The sequence below is a fragment of the Alexandromys fortis genome, unplaced genomic scaffold, assembly GCF_014885135.2.
Source record: "Alexandromys fortis isolate MF-2015 unplaced genomic scaffold, M_Fortis_MF-2015_v1.1 scaffold_74, whole genome shotgun sequence".
In the NCBI taxonomy this organism is placed as follows: Eukaryota; Metazoa; Chordata; class Mammalia; order Rodentia; family Cricetidae; genus Alexandromys; species Alexandromys fortis.
In genome coordinates, this window is record NW_026068008.1 from 4,783,845 (window position 1) to 4,803,263 (window position 19,419).

At 42.9% G+C, this 19,419-nt stretch overlaps 1 pseudogene; it reads left to right on the plus strand.

The window, feature by feature from the left end:
- The first annotated feature begins 6,169 nt into the window (after nt 1–6,169).
- Nucleotides 6,170–8,665, plus strand: LOC126513399 (SH2B adapter protein 1-like; annotated as a pseudogene).
- Nucleotides 8,666–19,419: the final 10,754 nt, after the last annotated feature.

Consider the following 19,419-nt stretch of genomic DNA (forward strand, 5'->3'; position numbering starts at 1 on the left):
TATGCTTCTTGAACCTTCATAGGTACATCTTTCTTTAGGTTGGGAAAGTTTTCTTCTATAATTTTATTAAATATATTTTCTGGGCCGTTGAGTTGCACCTCTTCTCCTTCTTCTACTCCAATTATTCTTAGGTTTGGTCTTTTTATTGTGTCCCATATTTCCTGAATGTTTTGTGATGAGAATTTGTTGGTTTTGCTGTTTTCTTTGATCAGTGTGTTTATTTTCTCTATGGTATCTTCAGTATCTGATATTCTTTCTTCTATCTCTTGTATTCTGTTGGTAGTACTTGTCTCTGTAGTTCCTGTTCGTTTACCCAGATTTTCCATCTCCAATCTTCCCTCGGTTTGTGTTTTCTTCATTACTTCCATTTCATTCTTCAAGTCTTGAACTGCTTCCCGTACCTGTCTGATTGCTTTTTCATGTTTCTCTTGATTTTCTTGGGTATCTTTAAGCGATTTATTCATTTCCTCTACCTTTTTGTTTGTAATCTCTAATTGTTTATGGCAGTTTTTCACCTCCTGCTTAAGGTCTTCTATTATTTTCATATAATTCACTTTTGAGTCGATTTCTTCTAATTCTTCTGGAGTAGGGTGTACAATTCTTCTTATTTCGGGATCCCTTGATTCTGGTGAAGTCATGTTGCCTTTCAGGTTGTTGGAGGAAGTCTTGCATTGGCGCCTTCCCATCTCCTCCTTCAAATGGAGCCAGGAGAGACCTGGTGTCTTGGTCCAGTCTTTGCTGTGAATGAGTCTCTGGGTGTATCTCTTCAGTGTAGAAGCAGGGACCGTCCCGTCGAGCTGGAACTCCTCAGCACCCAAACATGGACTACCCTCCAGATGGAACTCCTCAGCACCGCTCTGGGTGGGTTGTGGATGCAAGCCCGATGTCTCTCCTGGTGCCTGGATTGGATCTCCTTGCTGCTTGGGTGTCTCGTAGACAAAGGGCCTACCTTGCTTGCTGCAGTCATGCTATTGGGACAAAGGAGCTACCACCCTCCTGATTAGGATTCGGTCTTAGATCCCGAACAGGCTGAGCTGGGAGATGTTATGTGGTCAAAGAGGGGAGGGAGTCAGATGGAGGGGGGGAGAGTTGTGGATGCAAGCTGGGTGGGATAGGAAGAGAGAGGAAGTATCGGGCAGTATAGCCCCTGAGGATGACCAGGAAGTGTATCCTCCTGAGTTCCCTGTCCCGGGCTGCTGCCCCGGTCAGAAACTCACTCACCCCAATGATGTCTCTCCTGGTGCCCGACCGGATCTCCTTGCTGCTTAGGTGGCTCGTAAACAAAGGGCAGACTGTTGTACTTTTATGGATTTTTCTTAAGATCGTTTGAGAAATGCTTCTGGCATACGACTAAATAATGAAATCTCTAATTTCCACACAGTGTCAGCATTTTCAACTTTTTAGTTTGTTAAACAGTCTTCCAAAAAGGGGATTAAAAAAATTCTTCCTGTTAAAAAGCTAAGACTTAGAAGGGCAGCTTGACTCCTGTCTGTCAACACTGTCCTCGTTGCTTATCTCCTAGGGGAGTCCGAGACCTTCCAGGGCATCTTGTGTTAGGATCTTCTTCACCCTTCCCCACCCACTGTGGTGCAGCAGTGGTCCTCCACAGTTATTTATGGGTCGTGCTTTTGGAGGACTTAATACTGACCAAAGGAACAGTAGCTTCTACCACAATTTCTGGAGCATCGAGGCAGTTACTTTTCAAATGTGTGAACAGGAGCAGTAATAACGTATTTAGACATATGGCGAATGAATGGTTATTGGGTACTTCTACAGAGAACTACTGTATTGGCTTCATGTACAGTAATTATTTGTGTTTTCTCTGTTTTAGTCTTCATTGACTTCTAGTTACTTCCGCCGTCCCTGTCTTTTTCCTTTACTGAGATAAAGATGACAGACTGTATAAATTTAAAGTATACAGTGTGATGATTTGTATGTATTAGGAACTACTTGCCTCAACAAAGGTAGTGAACATACCTTTGCATTAATTTCCCTAATTATCACAAATATTTCTTAGGCACCACTGTTACTGTAGATGGTACTTTACAAACCTCTACGTGTGCGCATGTGCACATGTTGATAGGAACATTCTCAAAGGTGAGCCTGTTGGTATGTTGGCTTTCACACCTAGTTTTTTTCCATCCTGCATTCTCAGATTCCCACTTTACTATGCTTTTCAAATCACTGCAGGAGTTGGGTTGGGACCTGACTTTCATACACTGGCCAGGCATTGGTTGAAAATTAACTCAGCTTAGTTACAGGAGTTGTGTAATTGTATACTTTACATAATATGTAGGAAAAGCTGATTTTGCCTCTCTTTTTTTTCTCATGAACCATTACCTAGTTCTAACCTAATTTACCATCTTAACCAGGCCCCTAAAAATTTGTCTCTACACCTGACTACAATTCCAATATAGTGTTTTGTGTGCATTTATGCTTGCATGCCAGAACAGGCCACCAGATCTCATTACGGGTGATTGTGAGCCACCATATGGTTGCTGGGAATTGAACTCAGGACCTCTAAAAGAACAATCAGTGCTCTTAACCTCTGAGCCATCTTTCCAGACCCAGACTTTTGTTTCTATCTTGACTTATTCTCTGGCATTTTTCTAATGGTGCTTTTTTCATTTTCCTTGTTGAAAGACTGAATGAACTAGGAGAACTGGAAGATTGGGGAAGCAGCTGACTAGGTGAAAAGTGTTTCTGAAGTAGAGTGTAGGGATGGAGTTAGGTAGAGAGCTATCCCAGGCAGGACTGGACAAAGGTCATTTTGCAGAAATTCCTTAAAATGTGCTACAATTCAAATAAAGGCTTGAAGACTTGATATTTGATGTGTATGTATTGATGAAGTCTTGCTAAGCAGCCCAGGCTAACCTCATACTCCATATCCTTCTTCCTTAATTTTCTGTGTGCTGCCATTATAGGCACTGTCACTCGGCCTGAGTTTTCATCTGAGCACATCAGATAGTTCTAACAATATTTGTTGAACGCATGCCATATGCATCAGTTCTTGCTCTAAGCCTTGAGGGATCTACTAATAAGATATATTAGAGCCTTGTGTTCATGGAAATCATGTTCTTGTGAATATATGGGCAGGGGTAGTCAATAGATTTATGAAATAAGTTTTAAGAATTTAGCTAGACTTATATTCTTTGAAGATGGTAATACATCTTTAATATAGTTTAAGTGGCTGAGGCAGAGGAAGTGAAACAGTTCTTTGTTGTACTGCCAACTTTTCTGGGGGAAAAATGTCCTAAATTGTTGAGATTTCAAGTCTGTAGGAGAACAGTCTTGCAAAAATCTGGAGGTCAGGTCTTCAGGAAAGCAGTCTCATGCGTTCTGGGAGAAGAAAGGAAGCAAGCTAATTAGCAAAGCCTCTCTTTTCCTTCTGAGTGTCTTTTCCTTTCCAGGAAAAGTGGCAGGTGTTTCTCTAATCACAAATGTGGTCTGCACACATGCCCCTGAGACCCCCCCCCCTCTCTCTCTCTAAATTAATACCTACTGCTTCTAAATCTTCACTTGGTTGGTTGTTAAGGAATCATCAAGGCTTGTACATTTTCCCTTTCTAGAGTATTTTCAGCACCCCTAGGGGTGTAATTCAATGCTCCAGGGAACCTGTTCTGGTTATTGCTTCCACTGTTGTTAGATGAGCTTCTGTCATCCTTTGCTGCTGGCTGAGTCATGCTTGCCTTGAGAGCTCTACAGCTGTCTTTGTCCTATCAGGATTAGATGTTCAGTGTCTCTTGACTTCAAGCCCATATGGCTGCAAGCTGAAACTCTGCCAGCAGTGGTACCTGACTCCTCTGATGAGGGATATTCATGGAGCAGTGGACAGCTGATAATTGTCCTGAAGTGGCTTCTTTCTCTTCAGCTGGAGTAGGAAAGCATTCCAGAGTGGTGAGTCAACTCTTTCAGCTTTATTTCCCAGGGAACTGCAGGCCACGTGGGCAGCTCATGTGAAAAAGGACTCCTAACAGCCTTGTAGTGTGGGCTGAACTGGATTCCCACTCTCTGAATCTCTTTGTGTCTAAGGCGTTGGAGCCCTATGACTCACAAGAGGTCTGAGCACATTGCTGAACATCCCACATGCTCTTGGCTTCTGAGGCCTTATGAGCACTTTTGATTAGTTGAGCCATTGAGGATGCCTGCTTCATAGGTATCTGAGATACAGGGATTAATGCTGAGGAGTTTTGAGGTTTGCCTTAAGGATTGCTTCTGGCTAGAGTGTCCCAAGCATTCTAGATTTTATGTGAGCTAGTTAGAATTTTTATAATGACGCCATTTTTCTTAAATTGGACAGTGCTTGCCTCATACTGATGTGAAGAAGTCAAGAGAAAGACCAAGAGAAGAGACTCATGGCCCCCAAGGGCACACAAACAAGGAAACACAGAGGCTGATTACCTTTGAGAGTCACTTTGAAGGGAAGCAGCTACCAGGGTGATAGAGAAAAGCAGGACAAAGCCTTTGGATGACAACATTGAGCCTCACATCAACTCTGCTGCTGAACTTGAAATTGCCTGAGATAAAACATTCCATAATGATAAGCAAGTTTAATGCTGGATTTTCTGCTCATATTAGCTTTATAACAATAAATACAGAACATAACACCTAGTCTTTGCCAGAACATAAAATATTATAGGGACTTCTTTACAGTCATTCAACAAATATTTATTGAACACTAATGTATTAATGACTCTATCATTACAATAAACATAATAGAAGTATTTTCTATGTTTCTGAATGTGCATACTCTTTGTCGACATATGCAGAGAAAGATAACTATAGCTTGGTATAGAGGCCTATATATGGAGCTACATATAGACACTGGTATTATTCTGGCTATAGAAATAATTATAGGCACAGACTAAGACATAAAGATGTGCAGCTAGGACTAGGAAAATGGCCCAGTGGCTTGAAGCACTTGCTGCATTTCATCCCCAGGCCGGACATGGTAGAAAGAAAGATCTTCCAAACACATGCTGTGATACTCATGTAACACACGCACGTGCACGAGTGCACGCTGTAATTGCAAATAAATATTTTAAAAAGCAACTTGAAGAAGAAAATGTTTATTCTAGCTCACAGTTCCAGAGTATAGTTCTGTACCGAGGCAGGGGAATACCACAAGCACAAGCTAGTGCTTGCAAACTCATAATAAATAAACAAAATTGGCCAAAACAACCTGTCAGTGGGCCAAAAGCATTGCAATTAATGACACACACTCCTAGCCAATCACAGTGCACCAGCAACTACTGCCAGTTTCAAATCCTGTGGTAGTTTAATTCCCCTAACCTCCCAGAACCCCAACCCTTTTACAATATAGAGCCTTTATGCTGGAATCTCTCAGCGTCTATACCTGTTTCTCCGTGTCTTCTCGTCCCCTGGAAATGGGGATCTGCACAGCAGGCAGCAGTAACAAGTCTGCAGCAACTACAAACTGGCACCCAGTGTGGATGGGACCTTTTTTTTCATTCTGTTCGTTTTTTGGGTCCTCTTTACCCTCTTTTGGGCGTTTTTCTTTCTTTCTTGCTGCCTCCGCTGCTGTCCCCATCCCAACTCTCTGTCATGGTCTTGAGTTCTCCACCTTCGGCTGTTCTCAGTGAGTTGACCCCTATTTTCTGACTGGTGATTTTCGCCCCAAGACACTGTGTGAGCCTACGACTTCAGCCTAACAAGCCACGAAAGTCCCTCACTATAAGCAGCACTTTAGGTCTGTGAACACTAATTTCTCTTTCACTTCCATCCATGTCCTAGTGTGGACTCCCTTGAGGCCTGTGAGCAACTGGACAACTTTTGCCTGAGTCCACTCTCTGGAGTTGTCTGAAGGCTCTTTTGCTTTATGAGGAGTCCTGACTGCTTTTTGGAGTGTGGACTGTTGGACTTCCTCCCCTAGTCTCCACAACTAACCTGGTTATGTGACCCCCTGTTAAAGGCCATTAGGGCAGTGGCCAGTCTCTTAATTCACAGGAAGGCTTTGGCTGTTTGACTGTGGTTGAATCCACTTTTCCTTCTGCGACTGGAACGTTCTTTTCAGAAGGCGGCTACTGCCACTAGCTTGATCCTGAAGTAGAGTGTGGAGACCGAGACGCAATTGTTGCCGCTCAACCCATGTCTTCTGGCTGCTTTCTTCTTTGTTGGCCCTCCTCACAGGCTCCTCCTGGAGCCCATCATGGCTGGTGCCCCTTATCTGGAGGATGGGCCTTCCCTTTTCTGCCAGCGCTATCATCACCCTCTCCCCAAAGTTGGCAAGAGTTCTGTGAGTTCTATATGAGGGCTGGTGCCCTGGATCTTGCCAACCGTTTTCACCTCTATCTGTCCTCCCACCAAAAATATGTAGAGCCTGGAGCAGATGCTGCCTTTTCTTGCCATTTTGCTGAGCTATTTCTGCAGCACTTTGAAGCTGAGGTAACCCAGGCCTTGGGCTCACTCTCCCCAACTGTCTTGGCCCCATTGAGCCCTGGTGTGGAGATTGCGCCGCCACCACATGACTTGTCCCTTGACAGCCGCAGGGTAGGCAGGCCCCTGGCTGCTTTGGGCCCATCTCTCTCTTCTGAGGACCTGGCTGGCCCTTTTCCATCCTCAATCTCTTCCTCCTCTCTAATGTCCTCAAAGCCGAAGCTCAAGACATGCTTTATCCTCCATTCAGTGGGTCGCTCAGTCAGAGATTCTGTACGAGGTGTCCTGCAGGGGCGAGAAGCCGTTGTCACTTCCTCCCCAGCTGGGCCTCTGGAGACCACATCGGGCCCTCCAGTCCCAGATGGAAACACCAACTCCAATTCCTCTGGGGGTGTTGGGACAGTTGGTTGGTAGGGAGTTGACTAGTGATGCCACATCCCCTGGGCACAGATGAGGTCACCACTTTGAGAGGCTGAGACTGAGTTGTAGAGGGGGAACCTTGGAAGATGGAGCAGGAATGGTAGAGAGAGAAGAGCTGCTTAGTTTTAAGGGGGCCGAAGAAACTGCCCCTGACCCAGCAGGAGTGGATCATGGAGGAGAGATGGCTGGGCTGACCTTAGTAGGAGGAGGGCAGACTCAGAGGCAGATGTGTTGGAGGAGGAGGAGGAAGTTGCTTGGAGTTTTTTGTACCAACCAAGGCATCCCAGCCTCGACTCAGCATTCCCTGTTCTGCTATCACTGATGTCCACACAGTCATGGCCTAGAGATACCGGACAAGGAGAATATGTTTGTGGTTAAGGTAGAAGGTCCTTCAGAGTATGTTCTGGAGACAACCAATGCACTGCATGTGAAGCCTGGGTGTCTGACATCCAGGAGAGTCTAAGCCCAGGACTCTGCCCTGCCATCAGTCCCCATCCTATGACCTTGCCCAGGCCCCTGGGACCTCCTTCATCACAAAGGATAACCCTGCCAGAATCATTCAGAGAGTCTGCCTAGCCAGGATCTGCTGCTGGGACCCAGCGAAAATAATGACCACCTGTTACAGGGGGCTAATGGGTCAGCATCCTTCTCCCCTAGTTCTGCCTCCATTGCGGCCTCCCACTTTGACTCAAAGGAACTGCTTCCCCTGGAACTGCCCCCTCACATTCCCACTGAGGAGGGGCTCCCAGCAAGGACAGTTTACTCCCTCTCAACCCCTACCTTCCCCTGGATACTTCCTGTTCTGGGGGAATCAGAGGGTACTGAGCAAAATCAGCCCCTCTCAGATATCCTTGGTTCCATGGCATGCTCTCTCGACTGAAGGCTGCCCAGTTAGTGCTGGAAGAAGGCACTGGTTCCCATGGTATCTTCCTGGTATGTCACAGTGAGACAAGACATGATGAATATGTCCTCATTTTCAACTTCCAGGGCAAGGCCTAGCACCTGCATTTGCCACTGAATGAGGAGGGTCATACTGGGTCTAACATCTGTGGGTCCAGTCCATTTTTGATATGCTTGAGCACGTCGGAGTGCATCCCATCCCCGTGGAATCTGGAGGCTCCAGTGATATTGTCCTTGTCAGCTATGTGCTCTCCTAGTGGCAGCAAGGTTGGGAACAAACTAGGAGCCATGCAGGGGTGTGTGAGGGCCACCAGTGCTACCCCGATTCTCCTTATTTTGAGCCATGCAGCTTCAAACCCATTACGATCGGTACTCCATGTAAAAGGCGGTTCTTGACTCCTTGGTTTTCCTCCAGTGGTGCTCTGCTTTTGATGATGCAGCAGAGACACAAGCCCACACAAATTTGCAATTGGGACTTACTATTACCCTTAATATGCTTACTGGCCATGGACAATACACTGACCTGTCTCACAATCCATGATTGGCCTACATGCCTATTTCCAATAACTGTCCAACCTAGCCTTCAAGGCCCTCAAACTCTGTATGCCCCAGGATAGTGTAGGCTATTCCCACAGTCTTGTCTAGCAGGCTGCGGAACCATTACCTGAACTTGTGATCTGTGTCACCACGGCTGTTGAAAAGCACATCCCATCTGCCTACCAAGGATATCCTTATAAAACAGCTAACCTGGAAGGGGCTCAACACCATCACCCGTAATGTCATCGCCCCTGTTAGAAATGACAATATTCATAAGTGGGTCTTGGCCGCCTGTGATATTGACATACAGAATGGGCCCATTTCTGCTCTTACGGATCCCATCAATGCCTTGGTCAATGCCAAACTTGACAAGGACGATAATTCCGCCACACCAGACTTGCTGGGAATATGAGCATTCTGGCCACTTATGTGGGATTGTCCCAGGGCTCTTCCAAAGACCTAATGCCCTAAATGCCAAAAGGGCTACCATTGGACATGAGACTGTAGAAGCTCCCAGCGGGTCCTGATATAAATGATAGACTGGACAACGGCTTTATATTCCTGCTGCATGAAGGTAAGTGGTGTGCCTTGGTTTGCAATGGTTAAGATGAACTGGTTCTTATCCACTAGGCAGATCTTTTCAATTTCAGAAGCGTAGTAGATGTCATTTAAAAAGATGGGTTGTCCCAATACTTTTGTTCTCTATGCTAAGGTTACTTGAACAGCAGTAGAACCAACCTTAATAGAGATTTTGGTGTCTTTGTGAGCTAGTTTGAGAGCATTGTGGAACACCTTTATGTCCTCTTCCAAATCCCAGGAGGCAGCAGGGAGTTTCTGTTGTTTATGCTCTATGTGCTCAGCCAACTTCCCAGTACAGTCTATGAAAACAAGCCATTTGCTGCCCTTCAGGCCAGTCAGCAGCCGCTCGTGGTACCTGGTGTACTCCCTGACCCAGGACTTACAGTTATAGATATAGACTGCAGAGACATTGCCAGAAGCAGAGCCAGGAAAAACAAAGCACCTAGAGAGGAAGTCTGTTTTAAAATAATTGCTAGGGCACACTGGCACTGGATAATCATTTCCCTCAGGACAGATGACTTTTTGCCTCACACCCCTTTTTTTCTTTTTTAAAATTGATTTTTATTGAGCTCTACATTTTCTCTGCCCCCTCCCTGCCTCTCTGTTCTCCTCTTTAGCCCTCTCACAAAGTCCCCATGCTCCCAATTTACTCAGGAGATCTTGTCTTTTTCTACTTCCCATGTAGATTAGATCTATGTAAGTCTCTTTTAGGGTCATCATTGTTGTCTAAGTTCTCTGGGATTGCGGTTTGCAGGCTGACTTTCTTTGCTTTGTGCTTAAAAACCACCTATGAGTGAGTATATGTGATAATTGTCTTTCTGGGTCTGAGTTACCTCACTCAAAATAATGTTTTCTAGCTCCATCAATTTTCCTGCAAAATTCAAGATGCCGTTATTTTTTCTGCTGTGTAGTACTCCATTGCATAAATGTACCACATTTTCCTTATCCATTCTCCAGTCGAGGGGCATTTAGATTGTTTCCAGGTTCTGGCTATGACAAACAATGCTGATATGAACATAGTTGAGCAGATGTCCTTGTGGCACGATTGAGCATCCTTTGGATATATACCCAAAAGTGGTATTGCTGGGTCTTGAGGAAGGTTGTTTCCTAATTTTCTGAGAAATTGTCACACTGATATCCAAAGGGGCTGAACCAGCTTGCACTCCCACCAGCAATGCAGAAGTGTTCCCTTTTCCCCACAACCTCTCCAGCATAAGTTGTCATCAGTGTTTTTGATCTTGACCATTCTTACAGGTGTAAGATGGAATCTCAAAGTTGTTTTGATTTGCATTTCTCTGATGACTAAGGATGTTGAACATTTCCTTAAGTGTCTTTCAGCCATTTTAGATTCCTCTGTTGAGAGTTCTCTGTTTAGGTCTGTACTCCATTTTTTTTTATTGGATTATGTGTTCTTTTGATGACCAGTTTCTTGAGTTATTTGTATATTTTGGAGATCAGAACTCTGTCTGATGCAGGGTTAGTGAAGATCTTTTCCCATTGTGTAGGCTGTTGTTTTGTCTTGTTGACTGTGTCCTTTGCTTTACAGAAGCTTTTCAGTTTCAAGAGGTCCCATTTATTAATTGTTTCTCTCAGTGTCTGTGCTGCTGGGGTTATATTTAGGAAGTAGTCTCCTGTGCCAATGCACTCAAGTGTACTTTCCACTTTCTGTTCTATAAGGTTCAGTGTGGCTGGCTTTATGTTGAGGTCTTTGATCCATTTGGACTTGAGTTTTGTGAATGGTGATAGATGAGGTTCTATTTTCATTCTTCTACATGTTGATATCCAGTTATGCCAGCACCATTTGTTAAATATTCTTTCTTTTTCCCATTTGATATTTTTTGCTTCTTTGTCAAAAATCAGGTATTTGAAGGAGTGTGGATTAATATTTGGGTCTTCTATTTGGTTCCATTGGTCCTCCTGTCTGTTCTTATGCCAATACCAGCCTGTTTTCATTACTGTAGCTCTGTACTAGAGTTTGAAGTCAGGGATTGTGATGGCTCCAGAAGTTCTTTTGTTGTACAGGATTGTTTTGGCTATACTGGGATTTTTGATTTTCCATATGAAATTGAGTTCTGTTCTTTCAAGGTCTATGAAGAATTTGGCTGGGATTTTGATGGGCATTGCATTGAATCTGTAGATTGCTTTTGGTAAGATTGCCATTTTTACTGTGTTACTTTTACCTACCCAAGAGCATGGGAGATCTTTCCACTTTCTGGTGTTTTCTTCAATTTCTTTCTTTAGAGACTTAAAGTTCTTGTCATACAAGTCTTCCCCCTTTTAAAATTAAAGATAAAAAATTATGTTACACCATCAAAAAATGCCATCCTCCAAGCCACTATGTCCTTTACAGGTGCAAAGAAAACTAACTTTGGGTTAATAATAATGGGAGTTAATCATAAGGAAAAGGCCAATAATTAACCAAATCCTTGATCAGTACAACTAGAGGAGTTATTGATGGTCCTTAAGGTATTGGAAGTGACCCAATCAGAACCCACAAATATTTTCTCAGAAAGTCACTATGTCACACAATCCTTTGCAAAATTAATGTTCTAAAAGGATTCAATCTCCCAAATCATGCAAACTATTCAAGACTTATTGCAGTCCAGAGGACATCCTTGGCACTTACCCCATATCAGATCTCATATAGACAACCACAGAGTAGAATGCCTAATTATGACTATAATAGCAGCCTTGCCTTTGCTGGAACAGGAAATTGCTCCTCCATCAGCAATTTCATTTGTCCTCTCAAAATTTGCATAAGCTTTTACCTGGCTTACCTTTGCTCAGCTGTAAACATTTAATCAGAACCTGTGCAACTTACCTTGATACAAGTCAAGCCATTGGATTTGTCTACCACATTCTTTGGCTAAGTATGAAATCACATAAAATCCTTGATAGACCCCTCTAAACTTGCTGCATGGTGCCTTATGGGAAGGGTGGTGGTGGCTCTAATATTTCTGTTCACGTGTCTCCTACAGCTAAGATCTTGACAACACCGGGTGAACAAGGCACATTCCAGGTGTTAATGGCTATGGAGAATGCTGGACCAAAACCTCCAAGGGTCCATGCTTGGCTAATAAAAATACAGGAGGCCATTTAAAGTCATAGTTCTCTTAAAAGTCTCCCCTTGCATCTGACTTTTTGGGACCTTCTGAGGACCCAACCCTTTAAGAACTAATAGTCAAAGAAAGTTCAGAGTCTATCTGGCAGGCCAACCTAAGACAGACATAGTCCAAAATGCTGGGAGGTCCTTGAGGTGGGGTTATAAAATTCTGTAACTCTTAGTAGGTCGCCCAATAAAAATAAAATAAAAAGGGTGAGACGAGGCAGGGCAATAGCTCAAGCACATGCAGCCTCACAACGAATAAGCAAAATTAGCCAAAACAACCTGTCAGTGGGTCAAAAGCATGGTAACTAATGACACACACTCCTAACCAATCACAACACACCAGCAGCAACTGCCAGTTTCAAAGGGACCAACCAAAAACCTTCATGCAGCAACTTAATTTCCCTAACCCCATAAAGTCCCTGACCCTTTTACAATAAAGAACCTTTACATTTGAATCTCTCGGAGTCTGTGTCAGTGCCTCCACATCTCCTCATCCCCAGCTTCCCTGGGAAATGGGGATTGCATAACAGGCAGCGGCAACAAGCCTGCAACAACTACACATTTCTCATGGTGGGGATGTCAAAACAGCAGGAGCCTGAAGCAACTGGTCATATTCATCCAGCTGAGAGTGATGAATGCCTCTTCTCAGTTTCCTTTTTCCATGCACTGTCCAGGGTGCCAGCCAGACAAAAGGTGCCACCCACAGTCAATCAAGAAAACCCCAGAGGCATGTCCAAAGGCGATTGTATATTTTAGATTTGGTCATGCTGACAGTTAACATTAATTATCACATGTATGTCTTTTGGGTATGGTGCATAAGCAGTTCAATCCAGTAATACTCCTTGAAATAATTTTTTAACATTTATTTTTTAAAATATTTACTCATTCATTCATTCATTCATTCATACAGTTACCTACTTGTGTGTGTGCACACATGTGTGCTGGTGTTCCCTGATAAGTATGTGGAGGTCAAACTACAACTTGTGGGAACTGACTGTTTTTCTTTCTACTGTTTGACTCCAGAAAATGAAACTTAGATTGCCATGCTTGGCAGCAAGTATCTTTATCTGCTGAGACACTTTCCTGGACTCTAGTGTCCCCTAAAATCCTTATTTGAGGGGTGATAGTTCAGAGGACTGCCCTAATCACCAAGTCCACTCGGGTTCTATTAGTAAAGGCCTGAAGAGAGAGGAGGGCTCATTCCTTAGGCTTGTTCTTTCCCACTGCAGCCAATAGTGTAACCAACATCATTCCACTTTTACGGGGCAGATTGCCACCTGCTTAGCCTGAGGTATTACCTTATCTGTGCTGCTCTTAGGTCATTTTAATCCCAGGTTCTAAAACAGAGAGTGTTGGGAAAATATGAAATTATTGCTTAAACATAAATAAGAAAATCAATTACCTGAAAATACAAACATAGGAGAGGTTTTAGGAATGAGTGAGTTTGATGAGCCTTAGGAGTTCTGTTGCACTCTGACATTCATCTGATTGGCTGTGTGGATGTGTAGCCATCCTACGATGGCTCCTGGGATTGTGTTGGTGTTGCATTTCCCTGTATAGTCTAGTATCAGAATGAAATTCTATCAGAATGTTCAACTTAGAATCCCCACGTTTATCTTGGTTGAACGGTTTGTCATATACTCAATAATACCCTCGTGACTGTGTCAGAACAGAATATGTTTGCTTTCTTATGTCTTTCAGGGTCTATCCCCAAGTTTAGAGACTTTCAATCAACTTTGATAGGGTTTCTATTGCTATGAAGAAACAACATGACCATGATAACTCTTATAAAGGAAAACACTTAATTGGGGCAACTTGCTTACAGTTCGGAGGTTTAGTCCATTATCATCAAGGCAAGGGAGCACACAGGCAGACATAGTGCTGGAGCTTAGAGTCCTTGTATCTTGATTCAAAGGCAACAGGAAGTGAACTTTAAGCACTGGGCATGGTTTGAGCATATATGAAACCTCAAATCCTGCCTCCACAGTGACATACTTCCCCTAACAATATCATACCAACTCCAATAAGGCCATACCTTCCAATAGTGCCAATCCCTTCGGTGTTCATTTTCTTTCAAACCTCCACTTTCATGGGCATGTAGAAGGATGCCTAAACTAAAATATGAAATCTGTTGAGTGGGGACACAGATCACAGATAATGAGACACAATAAGTAATGTCCTCTGAAAGGAGGTGTAGCATGACTAATAAAAACCCAGAGACAGATATTGAGATTCAAGCTGAAAGATCAAAGAAGCAAACCAGCCAACCACTAGAGAGCTCTTACCTCTATGAAATCTTCAGATTGAAAATATAGCGAGTTCCAGTCTCATCCCACTTTATAGTCCTCTCTGATGCTAGGATTAAAGGTGTGCACTACCACTGCCCAGCCTCTATGGCTGACTAGTGTGGCTTTGCACTCTGGTCTTCAGGCAAGCTTTATTTGTTAGATGATTAATAAAATACCACTATAAGGAGGGAAAGTGACATCATGAGGGTGCTCAATCATGGGGGAATCATTGGGATCCTAGATAAGGGGTAGAAGACAGGAAAGTGCTCCAGGCAATAGTAGAGATAGGCAGTGTCTGGAACTTGGATAACTTTGAAGATTTGTCCTCAATAAAAACTCTTTTTTTATTTTCATTGAGGCTGTGCTCATTTGTATATAGAAAGTCAGGGGAGGTGGTATCTAGAGCATGCTGAGGACAGGTGTGTCCCTCCTGCATCTACTAGTGGAGGTGCCAACAGCATCATGCTCTTAGTGATGAAGAGCCCCTGCCTGCAGAAAACATTCCAGTTGGAGAAACGATGAAGCTGGCCTCACCCATGGTCTCCTCTTACTCAGAGAAAGTTGTGCTCTATGGAGAAGAAAGAAAGGACACCCAGCTTATTTCCAAAGGCTGGCTGAAGGTTTAACTTGCGTGATGATTTCTGTTTTAAAGCCACCAATTCTTCACACACTTTTGTTTCTCCTTATGTGTGTATCCTTCCTTCCTTCCTTCCTTCCTTCCTTCCTTCCTTCCTTCCTTCCTTCCTTCCTTCCTTTCTTTTGTCAGGCATAATGTTGCTGCCTACTGGTCATTCACAATCAAAAACTGGGATTCCTTTTTCCGTTCCTTGTTTCTTGTCACAAACAATCTCTGTCAATTATTTACAAAATACCTTCCATGATGCCTTCTCTCCTATTTCAATATAAATATTGTCCCTTGTCACTCACACTCTTCTTCCTCTTCCTCCTCTTCTTCTGTTTTTTTTTTTTTGACAGAGTTTCTCCAGGTGATGGTGGAACACATCTTTAATCCTAGCACTTGGATGCAGAAGTAGGTGGATCCCTGTGAGTTCGAGGCCAGCCTAGTCTATAAGACTTATTTCCAGGATAACGCAGAGAAACTCTGTCTTGAAAAACAAAAGAACAACAAGAACAAGACAGGGTTTCTGTGTGTAACAGTGCTGACTGGCCTGGAACTGCTCTGTAGCCCAGGCTGCTCTCAAACTCATGGAGAGTCACCTGCCTCTACTGCCTGAGTGCTGGGGATTAAAGGGATGAAGCACTCAGTTCTTAACACTGTGCATCCCACCTCCCTTTGCTGATAGAGTGAGCATCTACTCACATTATAATTCATGTTATCAAAATTCATTATTATTTATGTTACAAGGTAAGATGGAAAACCTTTACACCCTGAACTTGATGATATGATCTTGTTTCCCTTTCCAGCCTCTTTATTTCTAATTTCTTTTATTCTCTCCTTACTCCAGGATCCAGATGAATCATTTACTATACATGTAATGTTACTTTTTGCTGGATCCATACCGTTACTTCCCTTTGCTTTGAAAAAATCCATTTATGATGCTCATATTTTATTCTATTTGTATTTTTAAGGTTTGGAAATTTTCAATTGTGTGTGTGTGTGTGCGCGTGTGCGTGTGCATGCGTGTGTATGTGTGTGTGTGTGTGTGTGTGTGATAGTGCTCTGTAGAGGTCATTGAATAAGAATTGATTATCTCCTTCCACCTTTATGTGATTTTTGAAGAACCCAAGTTCCAGACTTGTATTGCAAGGGTTTTTGCTCATTGAATCATCTTGCTGACCTAATGCTCACATTTTTTCTGTATTTTTTAAATTGTTTGTATTGAGCTATACATTTTCATCTGCTCCCTTCCCTTTCTGCCCTCTCCCGTGGTCTCCACACTTCCAATTTACTTCCTATGTAGTTTCATGTATGTCTCTCTTAAGGTCCTCTTTGTTGTCTAGGTTCTCTAAGGTTGTAGATTGTATGCACTTTTTTTTTGCTTTATGACTGAAAGCCACTCATGAGTGAATCCATATTATATTTGTAATATTCATATTAAAATCCCCCTCTTTTTCTCTTTAATAACTTTTTTTAGCGTCTCTGACCTTTCTTCTTCAATGCTTCTGTTTGTCCTGTGTGTTTTTGGCCTTTATCATACTTATTGAAATTGTTTCCCTGTTTGCCTCCCCATTCATTCATCAGCCTACACTTCTTGAATACTTTGCATGTGTGCACACGGCTCTAGCTGCATTAAAATGAATACTTTATACTTGTTGTCTTCAGTCAGCAGCTAGGTAGAGATTGACATTTAAATTAATAAATAAGAAAGCATTCTGGATACTGGGATGGATACTGTCATAAAATGCCTGATCAGGAGAGAAACAGTTTGACATGGTGTTGGGAGTTGTGTCAGGTTCAGTGCTTGTCCCTTTGCATATGTTATCCTGCTCATTTTTTCACCATCAGCAGTACTTACTTATAAATTGTTGCTGTACTATAAGTGAAACAGTGGAGACCTAAATATGATTAATTGTTACCCTACTCATAGTATGGATGGGAGGAGACAGAATAAGCAGGCACCAAACATAACTGGTATACTCTGGTTACCTTACACAGAGGAGAAGTGCCAACTCAGGCTGTGGAGTACAGAGGCAGCAGAAGATTCTAGAAGAAAATGGCATCTATAGTCAACCTGAATGATGAGGGTAAAAGATTCTGTGTGTGTGTGTGTGTGTGTGTGTGTGTGTGTAGTATTTCCCAGTCATGAAATAAAACTAGTATGGTAGAAGCGTGTACTTTAGAGGCAACACGTTATGCACACACACAATATATATATATATATGTATATATATTCCTACAACACATTATGAATACACAAATGCATATAATTTTCTACATACCCTTAACTTTTTCATCCATCATAGATGGCTGTGAGCCATTATGTGGTTTCTGGGAATTGAACTCAGGTCTCCTGGAAAGGCACCCAGTGCTCTTAACCTTTGAGCCACCTCTCCAGCCCAACTTTTAAGAACAAAAGTTCATTTAGTTGAGTAGGACTTTTGCATAAACTAGTATTCAGTAGATTCTCTCTCTCTCTCTCTCTCTCTCTCTCTCTCTCTCTCTCTCTCTCTCTCTCTCTCTCTCACACACACACACACACACACAGTGAGGGAGGGAGAGCAACAGTTATAGAGTGGATACCATCTTTCTGAGGAAGTTCTCTGTGTGCTTTCCTTTTGATAACATGTGGAAGTCCTAGGTCTGAATCTGCTGCTGTTTGTCTTCTCTAGGCCATTCTAAAGTAAATGAACTTGACCTTCAGGACTGATTCGAATCCTGGTACCCAAGAATCCCTGGACAGAGAGCAAAAGCCAGACCTTTTATGAAATGATTAGGATGGGAGACCTTTGGGAAGAGGAGCATTAGATGGAGATGCTTAGGAAGCTTCCACAAAAAATTTTATACAACTCCACTATTATCTTTTAAAATCCTGCTTTTCAGACCTACTCTATCCAGTCAAATATCAGAGACAGGCTCCTGATCTGTGGTTGGGATAGCAGCAGATACTGGATTCTGGGGGGTTCTGGAAATTGCGTGAATTTTAGAAAGAAATGTAAAACGAAGCATGAAAAGTTGACAGAGCCAACCCCACAGCTTATCTACTGAAGATGGAGGCTGAGGATGTAGTAAAAGGCAAAGAAGGACTAGATCATCAAGGCTCTGAAAGCAAGGGCAAATGGCTTAACCTGACCATAGATGAGCTCAGACATGAACTACTTATGGGTGATAAGAAGACAGGGAAAGGAGATTGGAGTTGTAGCTCAGTGTGTCAAGTATTTGTTAATATTGTTAAATCCTCTGTGACGAGTTCAGTCACTTTGTCATGAGACCCAGAGGAAACCCAAAAGAAAGCCCAAAACACCACCAAGAAAAGGAAAACAAGGGAAAAAAAGCAGTATGAGCCTATCATTGCAACAGGCTGTGTCCAGAGGAAATCAAAGGTGAGACTGAAGGCAGAGAGACTGTGGCTTCTGAGGGGAGTTAGAGCAAGTCCTCATGGTCTATGTGCTTTTTCTATCCATGGATTCAACCAACCTTAGATAAAACATACTAAAACCAAAATCATCAAAGCCATTATGAGCTGCTTTTCTCCCTTGTTATTTATTTCCTGAGCATTTTAGTGTAACAACTGTTTATTAGACATAAGTAATCTAGAGACGATTAAAGTCTAAAAGAGAATTGCATACATTATGTGCACTTAACATGTTTGCTATTGTTATCTTCTGTGTGATACTAGGGATTAAACCTGGCATATAGTACCCCACCACTGAGCCAGGCTTATTTTACTATGTAGTTTTATATTAGGGACTCTAGCATCTTCAAATTTGGGTATCGTTCAAACCAATTCACTAAAAATTCTGAATGTAGAAACAAAGTAGTAGGTGTGTTTGAAAGCAGCAAAGAGGACTAGTACTTTGATCTCCAGATTCAAAGGCTGTCCTTTCTCAGTAGTACACCCCACTTTGTAGAAGGCTACACTGTTCTTTAAGTGGTTTTTTAATTTGGGGCTTTGTGGTGTTTATTCAGGTTATTTATTTGTGTGTGACTAATCATACACAAAGTTGGCAATAAGATGCATTTCGGTCTTGTATCTTTCCTGGTAGACTCAATCTGCTCTGTTTTCCATAGGCATGGCTGGGATGCCTTGGAGATTATGGCCTTGTATCTCCATGGGCTCCTTCATAAGCATGTCTATACATCGATGCTCATGTGGCATTCTTGGAACCTTAGCTGAGTCTTGTTGGCAGAGCAACCACAGACTTTTCCTTGTGTCACCATAAAAGCCATAAATGGACTCCATGTGTAAGGGACAAGGAGGATGGCTTGAAGTTCTATCCTACCCTTGATGGCTCTCTGTGCTATTCTTCATGACCTCCCAATATCTGAAGAAAAGAGAATTAGACTTTATTTTTCTTTCTTTTTTTTTTATTGAGAATAAGAAAAAAAAGTTTCCGCCTCCTCCCAGCCTCCCATTTCCCTCCCCCTCCCCCCAATCTTCTCCCCCCTCTCTTCTCCCCCTCCCCCCACTCCTCTCGCCCTCCCTCTCCTATCCAAAGAGCAGTCATGGTTCCCTGCCCTGTGGAAAGTCCAAGGTCCTCCCCCCTCCGTCCATGTCTAGGAAGGTGAAC